Below are 16,116 nucleotides of genomic sequence, written 5' to 3'. Positions count from 1 at the left end.
ACAAACCCCTGCATTTCTCTATACATGACCACTTTGACAGTACCATTTACACATAAGGGCTAGGGCTCAGCAGGCTAGAGAGGATTATAGTTCAAAGAGAGATTGAAGATTATAAATGCAGGTCAAATAACACAGATAAAGTGTTAAACTGGGAACGCTGAGATCAGATGAGAGGAAAATATTACTCCTTCAACTGGATGTTCTAGATATCTATCTACCTTAAATTTTCAGTGACATTTCCAAAATATGTAAGTAAGACAAGGATTTTCCCTCAAGTGGAGTTTTGTGTATATTCACTGCATTCAGAGAATTCATCCTTGTAGTCTGTCACTATGAAAATAATAAAGTTTGGTGTATTTTCAGACTGTGTTTCAGGAGGCACTGGAAACATTTTAAATTAATAATTTACAGCTCTAAGTCCATGGTGTATTACTCTTTTCTTGTTCCTAATCTTTTTTACCTTGAGATCAACAGGACTGTTGTTATCAACTACAGTGGGAATTGGGAACATTAAACCTTTCTCCATTTCTGTTTCTCAAATGTATTCCAGGTGATTGCTAACAGGTAAGTCAGGGAATACCACTTGATGTTAAATCTGAAAAGTGTCCCTTTTCAATGCAACATCCCCTGGACATTCCTGAACTTTAAAAGTGATAATTATTTATTGTACTATGTATCTCACAGACCCACTCAGATTGCAAGTAGGTTGAGGTCATCTACATCTACATCTATCACTGTGTCACAAAGCAAGATCTGCATGTCTATCATTCCTTGCAGATGTGCTTCTAAAGTGATCATAGAGATCTCCAGTGATATGGACTGCATAGCTGCTAGTGGCAGTCTGGTGTTGTACTTTACTGTCCTCAATTTTATAAAGTTTCTTCATCAATCTATCCAATCTTCCTCATTGCATTTTAAACCCATTAATTTTTCTCCAGTCCTCTCTGGAGATGGAGAACAAATTGTTCCTGCCCCTCTGCAGTAGCCTCTTTAATAGGTGAAAGCTGGGCCATACCTGAGTCAATGTTCTTTATTATCAGCTAAATAAGTACAATTATTTTACTTTCCATATTTCTGATTCTCATTGCTCTTTTTTCTCCCATCCCCCTCCCCCAGCTTTAAGCACAAATACAAACAAACTAATGTTACAATCCCATTACACAATGCAAAATATATTGCTACTCAAGTTATCCACCTTGTTAATATTTTCCTTGGCCTGTCTGTTTTCTCATTATTATTTTCTGTGTATTGATTTCTTTGTTGATATTGATTGTCTGCAAATTCTTTTTATTTAAATGAATATTTGTCTCATGAAATATTTTGGAATATAATTATTAGATGGACAAGTGTTCTGAATTGACTTTGAATGATAGATTTCCTTTATTAAGTTACCTTGACAATATAGTTTTTTAGTTTTATTTCCTTGCTGAACACCTTGCTATTTAAAATTAAGCAGCAGGTTTCCCTTTTCTTTGTTTTAGAGATCATAATAGTTCACTTTAGCTAAGTCTCACCTTGAGTGCAAGCTTAGTTTTCTTCTGGAGAGTATTGATCGGTGTTACACAGCCCTTAAAACAATCAGTATTTTAAACCTTTCATTTTAAAGGTGTCTCTTCTTTCATACATTTACATTTAAGTTGTAAGCAGAAGCCTTTTAAGATTTGGCCTGGAGGTTTTGAGTAACTCCTCTGAGGTTGGAAAGATAGATCTGGACATTTATAATGTTTAGCACCTCATGGATAGACAAAATCCATAGGTGGAATAAGTGGAATAAATTCCATTGATTCAGTGAAAAAAATACCAATTTTAGCTATTTGGGTTGCAGGGCAGCAGTCCACAGATTTATATGGGATCAAGGCTTAAGCCATATTATTGAGAGATAAGGTTTTGCATTCAGTTCTATGGGAAAATTAGAAGTGGATTGTGGGAAAACAGGATGGAGACTCCATGTGGGCCATAAATCACAACCGTGTTTTTTTGCACAGACCATTCAAGTGAAAAGTGGAGGGGACTATGCTCTAGCAAGGAAGGTGTTCTAAGAATACATCCAAAGAGTGTGAACACCTTGCGGGGAGATTGTTCATGGTGAGGCATTGATCAGAAGCATTCCAGTCAGAAAATAGACCAAACTAACCTTCTTTTCCTTCTCTGCTGTTTTCTAAAAGTTAAAAAGGAATCTCTGGAAAGCTATTACTTTTTGCTCATTTGTGAGAGTAATCTAGCCTTTCAGCCTATGAGCCAGGGTATGAACACAGGACAACTAAATATTAAACTTGTGTGATGCAAACCCTTTTTTGATGCAATACCTCTTAGTGTTGTCATGCTTGTTTTCCAATCATCCTTTCAACAGCACTCAAGCTCTCCCACGGAGAAAGACATTGCTCTCAATTTACTCTGCTTTGCTAAACAATAAACAAGACCTTATTATGGTTACCACTTTCCTCAGATTTGACAGGAATGTCTCAATACACAAAGGTCCAGTGAAACAAGTAAAGACTTAGATGCATGGTGAATGCCCATCCTATAATGCATGAATAGTCAAACTCTGTGATTCCTGCTGGTTGTATGTAGCTCTGAATAAAACATTTGTGGAATGAGTTCATAACTGTATTTGTTGCAAATTTTGAGATAAAGTAAATGAAAATGTTGTGGCAATGAATTATTTAGATTGTTATCATATTACTAGTATATGTTTTTAATCTGAAAAAAAACCCCAGAAATCACTCTGAATGTTAGCATTCCTAGCACTTTTTTTCTGGCACTATGTGGTTTCTGCTCCAGCACCTTGATTTTAAATTTCCATTACAAGCATGAGTCAGGCTTCCATGGCACTTTCTTTGGCATGTACTGAAATAAGATTTTTGTTCACCCATAGTTGGAAATAACTAGGAAGACTGTGAATCATTACCAATGTCCTCATACTTTCCTTCTCTTAGATGACGATTTCACAAAAATTGAAATAAATTCCTTAAAATCTACAAAATGTGTTATGGAAAAAATAATTTAAAAATCAATCAAGAGTCTTGAATGGCAAAGATTCATTTATGATAACTTAATATGTCATTATAACCATAGATGTGATGAATGGGAATCATTAAGTTTTCTTTGCAGGAGGGTTAATTTTAAATTAGAGTCACTTACAGGGATGGCTTCTGTGAGAAGCTGCCATAAGCTTTGTCCATGTCTGACAGGACCAATGACAGTTGTGTCCAAGATAGAGCAACCACTGGTCAAGCCCAAGACCATCAGACATGATGGTAATGCCTCTGACATAACATGTTTAAGAAGAGGAAAAAAAAAAAGCTGACCTACAGTAAACAGGGAAAGGGATGAGGGGCCCAAGCCCATCAGACATGATGGTAATGCCTCTGACATAACATGTTTAAGAAGAGGAAAAAAAAAAGCTGACCTACAGCAAACAGGGAGAGGGATGAGGATATGTGAGAGGAACATCCCTGCAGACCCAAGAGAAGAGGGGGCCGGAGGTCTCCAGGCACCAGAGCTGAGATCCCCCTGCAGCCCATGGTGCAGGCCATGGTGAGGCAGCTGTGCCCCTGCAGCCCATGGAGGCCCATGGGGATGCAGAGACCAGTATGTGGCCCCTGGATAAACCCATGCTGGAGCTGTCTGTAGCTTCCTGAAGGAGGCTGTAACTCTACAGGATGCTCGTGCTGGAGCAGGCTCCCGGCAGGACCCGTGGCCACAGAAGCCCATGCTGGAGCAATTTTGCTGTCAGGATTTCTGACCCCACAAAAGGGATCCTGTGCTGGGGACTTTCAGTTAGATATTATATTTTAGGGTGTTTTCGGTTTGATATTAGTAAAAGATCTTCACCAAGAGGGTGGGCACTGGAACAGCTGCCCAGGGAAGTGGTCACAGCGCCAGCCTGAAACAATTCAAGAACACTCTCCGGCACATGGTGTGACTCTTGGGGTGTTCTGTGCAGAACCAGGAGCTGGACTCAATGATCCTGATGGGTTTCTTCCACCTCAGATATTCTGTGATTCTATGACTGTACCCTGTGACTGGGACACAAATTGGAGCAGTTTGTGAAGAACTGCAGCTCATGGGAAGGACTCTCATTGAAGGACAGTATGGAGCACTGTCTCCTGTGGGAAGGACCCTAACTGGAGCAGGGGAAGAGTATGAGGAGTCCTTCCTCAGGAGGGAGGCAGTGTCAGAGACACCATGTGATGAACAGTCTACAGACAACATTCCATTCTTCCCTGTGCTGCTGCACAGGAGGACGTAGAGAAATACGAAGTTGAGCCCTGGAAGATTGGAGGGGTGATGGAAGGGTGTTTTAAGAATTAGTTTTAATTTCTCATTACACTACTCTGGTTTGATTTGCAATAAATTAAGTTAATTTCCCAAACTTGCGTCTGGTTTTTTTCATTACAGTAATTGCTGAGTGATCTCTTGCTGTCCTTATTTCAACCCATAAGCCATTCATTTTCCCTTCCAAGCCCAGATGAGAAGGGAAATCATAGAGCTGCTATGGCAGGCACCTGGCATCCAGCCAGGAACAGCCCACCACAGAGTATTATACCTTACAGCAGTTTATCACTGGCCTGCTCTCTTCACTAGAAGCTTTTCCCTGTCTGCATAAGAAACAGAAGATATTTGCTCTGCAAAGAGTTCTGCAGCACATTATTTCTGCATCCATTATTTGTGAACTTTGGTCATTCCTCTTATACATTTCACTTAGCCACCTGTTAAATCTGGCCATCTGTCAAGGAGTTATCCTTAATCTTTATCAGCTTCTTTTACTGTTGTCTGTCATATCCAGCATCTTCTTGTGTCATGCACAGAAGTTCCTTACTACTCTGTATGTAGTACACAGTACTGCATACTGTGTACTACATTCTGTCCAGCTAGGTTAATCTTGGTCCTAGTTAGCAACATATTAATCTGTCTGCAGTCCTAAAATCTTGAAGAAAAAATTAAAGATTAAAAAAATATTTTAGAAATTGATATGTACAAACTACATTTGCATGTTTTTATATACTATTATATACATTATTGATTAGAGAGTAGTAATGAAAACTTATTGCATAGTGAAATGTTACCCTACTATGCCAGGACTGCTTGAAAACATCACTGAAGCTGTGGAGTATGTAGTCTAATTAGAAAACAGAATGTCTTGTGTAATTACGGGTCTTTGGGACTAGGTGTGTCCTAGGGTGACATTATGATGGGAATATCCCCAGTCGTCTGTTCTGTTTATGCTGGATATTATGTTCTGTGCCTTCCAGACTGGCTCTGAAGAGCAGAGTTTTGTTTTGGTTTTGTTATCAGCCTGCTCCCCCATGGCTGGCGGGACACAGAGATGAGGCAGTACATAGCCTGGCTTTTGCTTTTTGCTTTGCTCTTGTTCTTGGTTCTGCTTTGCTCCTGCTTTGCTCTTGCTTTTGCTCTTCTCGTTAGTTAGTTTAGCTAAGCAGTCCGAATTTTCCCTGGACTGTTTTTCTTTCCCTTTCTTGGAACCACTCGAGCCTGCTCCGGACTGTGACCTGGGAAACAACAAGAGTTTGCATTTTGTGGCTGCAGCAGCCATCCCCAGCGCTGGAGGGAGCAACAACAGAGCGACCACTCCCAGGAGAGACTTTCTGAATTTGTCTTCCTTTTCAGATAGGTGAGTGTGTTGTCATGTGGTATTGTTCATTTTGTGTGCTGGGGAGTGCTCTGCCTGTTAAATAAACAGGTGCTTTCACTTCTCTCCGAGGAATCCTTCCTGAACCAATTGTGGGGGCGGGGGGAAGCTGTGTGGGTTTGCTTTCTGGAGGGGTCCCCTTTGGAGGTTCTCTCCCAAATTTGCCCTAAACCAGGACAAAGTGGAAGAATGGAATGACATTTTTAAGACTAGTGAGATACATGACAATAACACCTAGATCACATACTCTGATACTCTGATGTCAGAAAATGAATTGTTAGAAGTGTTGACTATCAGGAGACAGTATTGCTCAATAGATTTGTGTGCCTAGGAGAAAGAAGTGACAGAAATGGCATATGGAGTAGGAGCAGCAAGAAAATCCAAGACAACTAAATAAATGGTCATAGCGTGAATCTGGGCTGAGGTTGAGAGAATGCTTTTGCAAGAAGCAATGTTTAAGAAACTGCATTGTACTGCTAGCAAGGCAAGATTATTTTATTTATTGAGTCCATCTGTATTCAAGGTAACAGGACCATTTATGTTTTCTCACACAGTTGAAAACTTGCAATGAAGAAGTCCATCATCGCTGGGATTTTCTTTTTTTAAATGTTCATGGTGAAAATTGTGCAAAGGACCCATATTCCTCATGGCTGCTTCAGTGAAACTGTTGCCCACTATTTCTTAGATAGCATGCTGAAATAAAATATTAGGTTCTATTAGATAAGCTAATTTACTGATCTGCACTATTGTTAGCTAAGTATTATCCTTGTTTTATAAGGATGATTATTGATTACTAAATGACTTTAATTTCAGTAAACAGCACAGAGAGTGAGTTACATTGAATTATCAATAATTAATTGCTAAACGTTAACATATGTTTTCATTGATCTTTGGCAGGGCTTTTAAATTCAGAAATTGGAAATGCTTCTGTAGTTTCTTCCAAGATAGTAATTATTATTATATTGTTATCAGATTCCTTAGTAATTTCATAAATAATAGTTAATTTCATTGTAACTGGCACCATCTTTTCATCCTGTTTCTATCTTGGGATTAGCACAATAGTCTTGTGTCAACTTTCAACACACTTTATTACCACCTGATCTCCTTGCCACTTCTAATTCAAAATGTTCATAAATATCACAAGGTTGCTAATAGGTGAGAAAAAATTGTTCTTAAGTCATTACGAGCTGGTACTGTTTAATTAATTTGGATAGTTTACATGGATAAAATAGGGAGGATTTGTCTTACATATTTAAAGAGCTTGATTGGTCATTTTTGTGACAACCTAAGTTCCTGTGTCTCTTCTGGGGGGTCGTGCTTCCTTGTAAGTGAAGGAGAGTGGGACAAGTGTCTGTGACTCTTCCCTTGTTTCTGGTGCAATACTAAACCCAGTTAACTGACATTTTAAATCAGTGGATTGAGCTTGGATGGGTAAGAGACAGACTTGCATTCTGTTCTGCCTCTGCTGCTGCAAGGAGCCTCTAGAAGGAAAGGGAGCAGGAAAGAAAGCTCAGAACTGTGAGAATGCTCAGACATGAAAGACACATAAGGTCATCTGCCAATGCCCAGCAGACACATGCGAAGATTTATCTTCTCTGAGGAGGATGCATGCCATAACAACAGGACTTTCTTTTCTGTTTGTTGTGTACAACAGGTTGTGGAGTACCAGATATTTGTTATAAGTAATAAAAGCCTACTGATCTCTTGGCTCTTCTATAATTAAAAACATCAGCAAAGTTAGAACTTCTGTCTAACTTCTGTCAACAAAGTTCATCAGGGATTAAAAGGTTAGATGAATAGCAGGCAAGACAAAAGCAGAATATTTTGTCTTGGAAATGCTGGAATATTTAATTTCTGAATTTATGAGATTAAATTCTCCAACTGTTTTTTCAAATTGGATTCACCAGCAAAAATTAGGGGTGAAGAAGAGGATGATGAAAATTAAGATACCTTACCTACTGCACTGAAGACTGTTGTTCCTATGGAAAAGATCTTTCAATGCTTTCTTTCTCTGGTGTTCAGTACTTTTTGTTCAGTCCCTAAAGTAAGTAACTTTTGAGCCAAGGGAATCCCAATAACTCCTGGAAGCAGAAGAAATTTCAAGTGTTTTGTCAGCAGAGTGCTGAACAGTGGGATGCCAAAAAACTGTCTGTATAATTACACACTGCATTTAGATGAAGGACAGGCAGATTAGAACTTTCTTTACTGTTTTTAGTGGTACACAAAAGATATGGCACTTCTCAGATCCTCTGAGTAGAATTGCTTTATACCACATGAAGTAGGTAGCTGTAGTGAATAATTTCCTTCTTCCATAAGCCCGGTGTAATTCTTTTATGTTGTTCAGCTGAGTGGTAATTTATAATGGACACCTAGTAAAACAAACAGGAATAAAATAAGAATGAGTGAGAAAACTTAACTCCAATGAATTCAGCTCAGATATCATGAAGGTATCTGGCATTAAAGCAAAAAAAACAAAACCAAGACAATCGTGAAAAGAACAACTCAACATAAGAAGTAAACCCAACCCAAACAAAAAATAAAAACAAGAAAAAAGGAAAAAAAAAAAAGGCAAGAACCCTCTCGGTGTGGAAGAACCATAGGCTCAGTCTAATGGAGAAAACAGGATGGGAGGACAAGATACCTGAATGTGTGCCTGGACTAGGTCCTAATTCTCAGCAGTCTCAGAAAGGGATAATCACCCCAGATCTTTCTTTCTCTCCCTTTCTTTATTAGGTATGAATGTAAGAAGCAACACACATTTTCTTCCAAGGATGTTATTATTATTCCTCATATTATAGTTTTATCTATTGATCCCATTCTAAAACTTATTGAAATAAAATACTTTTCTACTTACTTCAATAAGTTTTAAGTCCATAAATATGAAAATTAATCTTCTTCTTTGGAAGTTATTTCAAGATAAATGCTAGAACATGAGTTAGGATAAGACAAGAAGCAATCACACTTTATAAAACTGTGACTCTAACTATTATGAAATTACACAGTTATTGTAGTTTATGTAATTATAATGTATCTAAGTAATCAGTAGTAGTTCTTATAGCAGGGAGTTTAGTCCCATTTCTTGTACTGCTTTTTAATACAATTTTATTTCATAGTCCTACAAATCCATTTTACATGGATTATAGTTATATGATGCAGTTATTTATACTTCAGTTGCAGTCATTTATGTACAGACCTTTCAGTTAAGCTAATGTATTATTAATTACCTGGATGACAATACATAACTATCCCAATGTACACACTACACCAGTCTTAAAAGCTAACTACCTAATTCTAATTCTTTCTCTGAGTAATACAATGCTTATTTACTACCTCAGAACTTCAATTCTAGATAAAGACAATACATTTCATTGTAGAGAAGGTTTTTTTCCAGCAAGACAAAGGGTGGCAGGCTTTTGCCCCACACAGGTGAATGTGTATTGGTATTATGAATTTGTATTGGTATTACAGGGTGAATGCCCTGTAATACCAATACAAATTAAGTAGCATAGGGGTTTTTTCCAGCAAGACAAAGGGTGGCAGGCTTTTGCCCCACACAGCTAGGAGGTGAATGCCCTGTAATAGCAATACAAATTAAATAGCATAGGAGTATCAAAGACTTCAGTTTCCCACCAGAGCTCGAAAACTCTCCTAGTGAACTTAGAATCAGGCTGTAGACATGAAAAGATACTAACTGGCTTCTCTATGTTTTTTGGTTACCAGTGGATAGAGTTTGCCTAAGATCTATCCAATTTGTTTAGGATAATGCCAGGTCTAGGCTGTATATACATCCCTGATAAAGTCTGGAACATAGATTTCCTTCAACGTATTTCAAACAGAGATGGCAGCTTACAGACTGTATAATGCTCACATGCCAACAACTTACTTTCAATGAAAGAATCTTTTTTTCCCCCTTAAAACTTTAAAAGGATACTTTTGTCAAGATGTTAAAAGTGGATGAGACTTGAGCCCCTTTGCTTTCTGATATATCATATTGAATAGTGAGTACTACGCTGATCCAGCAGTATACACCTGGATCAGCAATTCTGTATAGCTGATATCAATGTTACTGACCACTGGTGTTGTCTTTCACTGCCTGTGGTATTTTCTGTACATCACCATGTCCCTAAATCTTCTGCCAAGAAGCTACAGCTTTACCACCCAGGCTCAGTCTGTTGCTGTCCAAAAGCTGGCCACTCCCTGTCCAGAAATGAGGAAAAAACCCTTGCAACACTGATGAGGAGCAACTGAAGACAAGACACATTCTTACCTCTCAGCTCCCAGCAAATTGTTGAAGAGAAGTGTTTCTTCTCATGCACTACTAGCAAGGATCTGAAGGCTTCAAGAATTCCTCTAGGAGCAGATATCAGTCCCCAAGGAAAATCAGATCAGCTCACTGCTCTTACTTCAAGTCACAAGGGCTGTCACTTGTGCTCTGCTGATGTTTCAGTGATTCTTGCCCATAGTACTTAACAGTGCTGTGCCACCTGGGGCAGGATGGCACATTCTGGAACTGTGACCACAGAGAACTCCACTAAGCACACCCACTGCCATGCAGCCTGTTTTTAATGGTTGCACACACCATTAAACCTACAAACAGGTTCAACAGCAGCAGGATCCAGAGGTCTGTGTAAGGTAATGATGCACAGAAACTTCAGAGGGGAATTAAAAAAATATATTTTATGATACAATAACCTGAAGGATTAAACTCCTATTTAGCCTATGGTTGAAGACTTGCATTTTTTTACCTTCCTTCTGCTGTATGCCACAGAACCACCAGAATTATTTGGCAAAAGATGGTAACCTCTGCAGCCATCCTAAAAGAGGGAGGATTCACACGTCCTCAATTATTCAAAGAGAAAAATGTAGCATGACTGGGTACCCCAAGTAAAAGACGTTTTCATAAAATTATAAAAATTGTATTGTATATACAGATATATTACCTACCTATGGACTGTTAATGTATTCAATTAATTTCCTCAATTTGAGTTGGTTTTTTTTTTTTTTTCCCCATGTAATTGGTGAGAGACGTTTCCTTGTCCTTAGCTCAACCCACAAGCCTGTTATATTTTCTCTCCCCTGTCCAGCTGAGGACAGTGATAGAGTGTCTTTGGTAGGCACCTGGTGTCCAGCCGAGAACAAACCATGTCACTCACACATCCTCACTCCTCTCTCCAGATGTATTTGCTCTGGCAGCCTTTTTTCCCCTGCTTCTTAAATATGTTATCCCAGAAGCTTTACCACTGTTGTTGATATGTTGACCCTTGGACAGGGGCAGGACTGTCCTGGAGCCAGCTGGAATTGATTTTACCAGACATGGGGGAACTTCCTGGCAGCTTCTCACAGAAATCATCCCTTTAACCTCCCCCACCACCAAAAAAAAAAATAATTCTATATTTAATCCCCCTTTACCCCCCCCCCCCCCCAAAAAAAAAAAAAAAAAATTCTATATTTAAGCCATGAGTCAAATGAAAACATTAGAAGGCATGATTGCAGCCTACAGTGCATTCTTGAACTATATATATTTTCTCATTTAATTGACAGTGGAAATTATTGGTGAAGTATAATTTTAAAGAAAAACAATGTAATGTCCTGTCAAATTAAACATATTCACACAATGGATGCTTAATTTTGATTTGGCATGATAGCTGTGGTTGTCAGGAACATGCCCTCTTGTTCAAGTTATGCCTTAACATTTTCTGAACCTCCTACTAGAGTCAAAGTTAAATTTACAGTCTTGACATTTTCCACTGTCTTTAAATATCCCTGTGACTAGTTATTCAAACATTTTCATAGTAGCATTGTTCCCTCGTGTTTCTGAAGTTTTTAATGATCTTCAAGTTTGAAGTTTTGAAATAAAGCAAGGGATAATTTGAAGGGGGGAAAAAAAAGTATGATTATGATATCAAAATACCTTTTCAAATTTAGTGTGTTAAAGTACTAAGATAAAATCTAAAATAGAGCATTGTCATGTTCAGTCAGTGAGGAGAGGAAAGTTTGTGCATATGTGGATGTGCATATCAAATTGTTAACCAGATCTTCTCTTTTATCAGGCAAAGCACAGCGAAAGTCAGAGATGGCCATTCCCCTTAATTTACAGGGAGCAGATAAGTTCCATTAATATGAAAGCCCGCAGAGTTTGCCATCTCTTGGTTGCTAGAGCCACACAGAAGAAAGCTGATGCATCACTCCTCTTTTTATTTTACCTTTCTGCTCTCATCAATCTTCTAGGAAAAATTCCCTGGTTATGACTTTGTTGCCTTTTTGTGGTTCAACTCTTTCCTCTCATTTACTACAGCTCTAACGGCATCTGAATTTGGCTAATTCTCCCTATTATAAAACTAGATATAGTTACTGTGATATGAATTATGTCACTGGAGAAATTGAATCTGGAAATTGAGCCTTCTGCAGAGGTTTAAGCAATAGGGTTAAAACAAGCAGCTCCATGTCCCTTGGAAGACCACATTATTGTCTACAGCTTTCCCACATGTAAATTATTACCTAGTGTAAGTTGCATACAGTGTTTCCTCTCCAGGATATTCCTATTACAAATGATTTTTCAAAGAATAGCTAATATAACAAGATGAAGGAGAAATATAAAGGCAAGATGAAAAACATGAGAGCAAGTTAATCTTTGGCAAAATTTGACTCAAGATCATTAAGTTTACAAATTAATAACATGATTTTTCTTTGTGTCAGCTGGGTGTAAAAGACCAATTTCTTCTCTCTAATACTTATAAGGTGCTTATTAAACCTTATGTACAACTTTCAAGTATTACTAAATGGAGATACCCCAGCATTGTGTTCTTGTTGCTATGTGCTTGACAATTTTAGAGATTATGATAGTAACTTGTGATGTATATGTTACCATGGTGATGACTTTCTTAATGAACAGAGTATGAAATTGGCTTATAACACATACATACTTTTAGCCTGTAAATTGCAGGGGTTTTGTATGAACCAGAATTCACACTTGCTGGAATGTATGATTAATGTATTACATGAGGCTGACAGCGTATGCTCAAAGGTTCTTATTGTGGCAGCAGATGCTGATCTGCTGAGAATTAAATATCTTTTCCTGAACCAGAGCCTTCCACTTGCATGTAAAAGATGTTGGAACAGTTGGCCACAGCCAACTCATGTCACATGCAGAGAGGCTACATGCAGACTCCTTCAGGCCTGAAAGCAACATTGCTTTGTTTGCATGGCACCACAGTGAAGGTGATAAATTCCCTCTCTCAGTACAGCCACAGCACAGCCACTCAGCATCTTGGGTACTGCAGAAAAGAATTGCCCAAGGCAGGTCAGTGTCTTTAGCCCATTCACTGAGAGGGAATAATACCTGCAGGAAGAGCCAGCTTGCTTAAAGGCTATCTAAAGAGCCTGAAGACCTTCACAGTCATCCTAGAACTTCAATAGAAATCAAAACTCTCCAGCTGAGCAGCACTGTGTAGGCACAATGTACTGCCACTTCTTCTGTGTACTTCCTATTCAAGCTCATAGTCCCTGCTCCTGCATGCTCTGAGAACAGGCTCAGAGCTAGGGAGTCTGTTGGTGCATTTGGTGCACAAGAAAAATATTGTCAATATGCTGGTTTTGGCTGGGGTACATTTTCTTCAGAAAAGATTTTAGGAAAGTTATCAAGTTCTGGTGAGCATGGATGATGCTCTCCCCAAAGTAAGAGTCTACCCTGCCCTGCCCTATTTTGGTCTAGAGAAAAAAGATGATTATATTCTTATTTCTGCAACTGTCTCCCACTCCACTTTTTGGTCCCCAGATTTCAATAAGGCAGTAGGCAATAGGTCCCGCATATGTGAAAGTGAAAAAGGTAGTGGAGAAGTATTCAAGTAATTTGTCAAGGCATCATAAAGGCAGGGTTTAAATAGAGATTATAAAGCTACTGAATCCTCTGGACAAACACAAAGAGAGAGTGATAGAATTGCCTGCGCAAAGAGTGACAAAGAATAATAAATTTTCATATAACTGAAAAAAAAAAAAGTGCATTAAGTACTATTACATAAGGAAACTAGGCTTTTTGTAACAGACCAGATACAGAACACGTGATTAATTTTCACTATCATTTGAAAAGCTGTTGGAAATGGACAGGCAAATACAAGATGACATATGAGGATCTAAGCACACTATTCTCACTTTACCACAACGTCACTACTTACATGGCAAGTAAAAGCAATTAGTATTTATCATTTACAGACGTCAAAGTGCTTTTCTATACACATGATTTGATGGGTTTCTTGAAGGTGTCAGAGACTGATTTTTTCTGGATCCTCAAACACAGAGTCATGCTATTGACAGGGTGGCAAAATAATCCAATGGATGTGGCTTGTGCAAAACACAAGGGAAAACATTTTTATGCCACATATCTTTTCTTCACTCAACAACACAATGCTTATTTTCTCAGTTATTGCTTCTTTGCTCCAATTCAATCCATTTTGCCCAGAAATCTGTAGCAGATCAACAAAGATCTGCTTTGAAAGGTTTCTCCTGCAACTCATACATTACATGCTTATCCGGAACATTGTTACATTATTTTATAGTGTACATGAAACTGCAGTCACAATGTGCCTGTAGGAAAGCCCCTTCAAAAGCCTTATTGATATCAGATAAATGGATATTTTCTCAATTTTGAAAAGGTGAAGTAGAATTTTAAGAATGCAATAAGATTTCAATATTATTAATCGAGATGAATGCATTAAGAATTTCTGTCCTTTTTTTAATACCAAAATATATGGCATTGTCAAGCATTTAAATTACTTATCAACTCTGAAAGTGGTAACTCTGTAATGTATATAGAGGGGATTACCTCATCCTCTAGCATAGCATCTGAACATATAAATGTTATGATTTCTATCATTCAACACACCCACTTCCTACCATAATTTTTTCCTTTCCTTTGTAGTGTTACTAAGATCTGATTTGGCCACCTTCTTTGGTGACATTGACAGTAGAACAACTCCTTTAGATGCTTATGGATTTCACTGTTCTGGGCAGTAAAAAATCCTCAAGCAGTAGCATTTGCAAAAGATAGATAAGGATGAATAGCTAAACCTGATCTGGTCAATCTACGTGGTATCCCTGGAAACTTCCCCAGCATTATTAAAGAAGGAATCTAAGTTATTAGAGTATAATAATTTTTAATCAAATTAATTTGGCAGGAGGGGGTGGTAGTATTTTGTTGTAATTTTGTTAGAAATTAGATTCTATGGAAAGAAATTTTCATTTTAATATATAGTAATACATATAATATAACTTTTGGTGATAGCATCTTTACCAGTGATATATGACTTTCCATTCCTTCAGCTCAAAGCCCGTATTCTGTTCCTCATAATTTTACCAGACTTGGACAAAAAAAGACTAAGGTTCTTGTCTTAAATTTATATATGTATTGCACACAAATGCTGAGAAATCTGATGGATATAGTTGTAAAGACACTGTCCATTATCTTTGGAAGGTCACAGGGATTTGGTGGACAAGGGTGTTCCTGAGCAATGGCAGAAAGCAAATGTCATGCCTATCTTTGAGGAGGGTAAGGAGAAATTAGGATCAAAGAAACTACAGACTGCTCATCTTCATCTCTGTAAAGGTGATGGAGTAAATTCTCCTGAAATGCTTTTCTAAGCATATTAAGCAGAGCAAAAAGAATAGGAATAGTCAGGCTGGATTTTGAAGCAAGGATTATGCCTGAGCAATCCAATAACCTTCTATGATGGGACTGGCAAGATGAATAAATTAAGGTCAGCCATTCCTATTTATCTTGGTTTAAGCAAGGCATTCCACTCTTCCTTCCATGACATTCTCCTAGACAATCTGATAAGCATGCAGTCCATAAAGATGATGAGATGGATTAGAAAAGTGTCTGAACAACTGGGCTCAAGAGGTTGGGATCAGTGGCACAGCTGGATGCAAGTCTTGTGTATGGCAGGGGATGATACCGGGAGAAATGCTCTTGAACACCTTCATGAATGATGGGCGATGAGTCAGAGCATACACTCAAGCAAGTTCACAGATGACATAAAACGGGGAAAGTAGTTGCTGCATGAGATGGAAGAGCGGCCATCCAGATCATCCTTGACACAGACTAGAGAAATGGAACAAAAGAAATTTAATGAAGTTCAGCATAGGGAAATCCCACCTCCTCCCCCTGTGGAGTCATAACACCAGGTTAAGTACAGACTGGGGGTTGACAGGAGGCAGCTTGAAGAAGAGGACCAGGAGGTCCTGTTTGCACCACAGTGGCCATAACATAGCATTGAACCCTTGCAGTAAAGGTTGCCCCAGATGCTTCTTTGAGCAGGGATGTGGAGAAAGTGACTTCCATGGCCGTGAGGATGGAAATGTTCGTTTGTCCAGGAGAACAGATGCGGAGGACTTCCCAATACGCAAAGGTGAAGATGAGTGTCCACAGGGCAGTTTAAAATAAGCAAAACTGAAACTTGAGACACTCTGTA

At 38.5% G+C, this 16,116-nt stretch overlaps 1 long non-coding RNA gene across 1 annotated transcript in view; it reads right to left on the bottom strand.

Moving 5' to 3' along the window:
* Nucleotides 1-6,138: 6,138 nt before the first annotated feature.
* LOC120506739 overlaps nt 6,139-16,116 on the bottom strand; it is a 71,663-nt gene continuing 61,685 nt past the window's right edge. The window contains exons 4-5 of the long non-coding RNA XR_005628586.1: nt 7,609-7,734; nt 6,139-6,346 (exon numbers count right to left, since the gene is read on the bottom strand). This is a non-coding gene — a long non-coding RNA (uncharacterized LOC120506739). The remainder of the gene's footprint in view (nt 6,347-7,608; nt 7,735-16,116) is intronic.

The sequence above is a fragment of the Passer montanus genome, unplaced genomic scaffold (assembly GCF_014805655.1).
Source record: "Passer montanus isolate IOZ18808 unplaced genomic scaffold, ASM1480565v1 scaffold4, whole genome shotgun sequence".
NCBI lineage: Eukaryota > Metazoa > Chordata > Aves > Passeriformes > Passeridae > Passer > Passer montanus.
The sequence above is the reverse complement of the archived record's forward strand: the minus strand, read 5'-3'. Positions and strand labels throughout refer to the sequence as shown.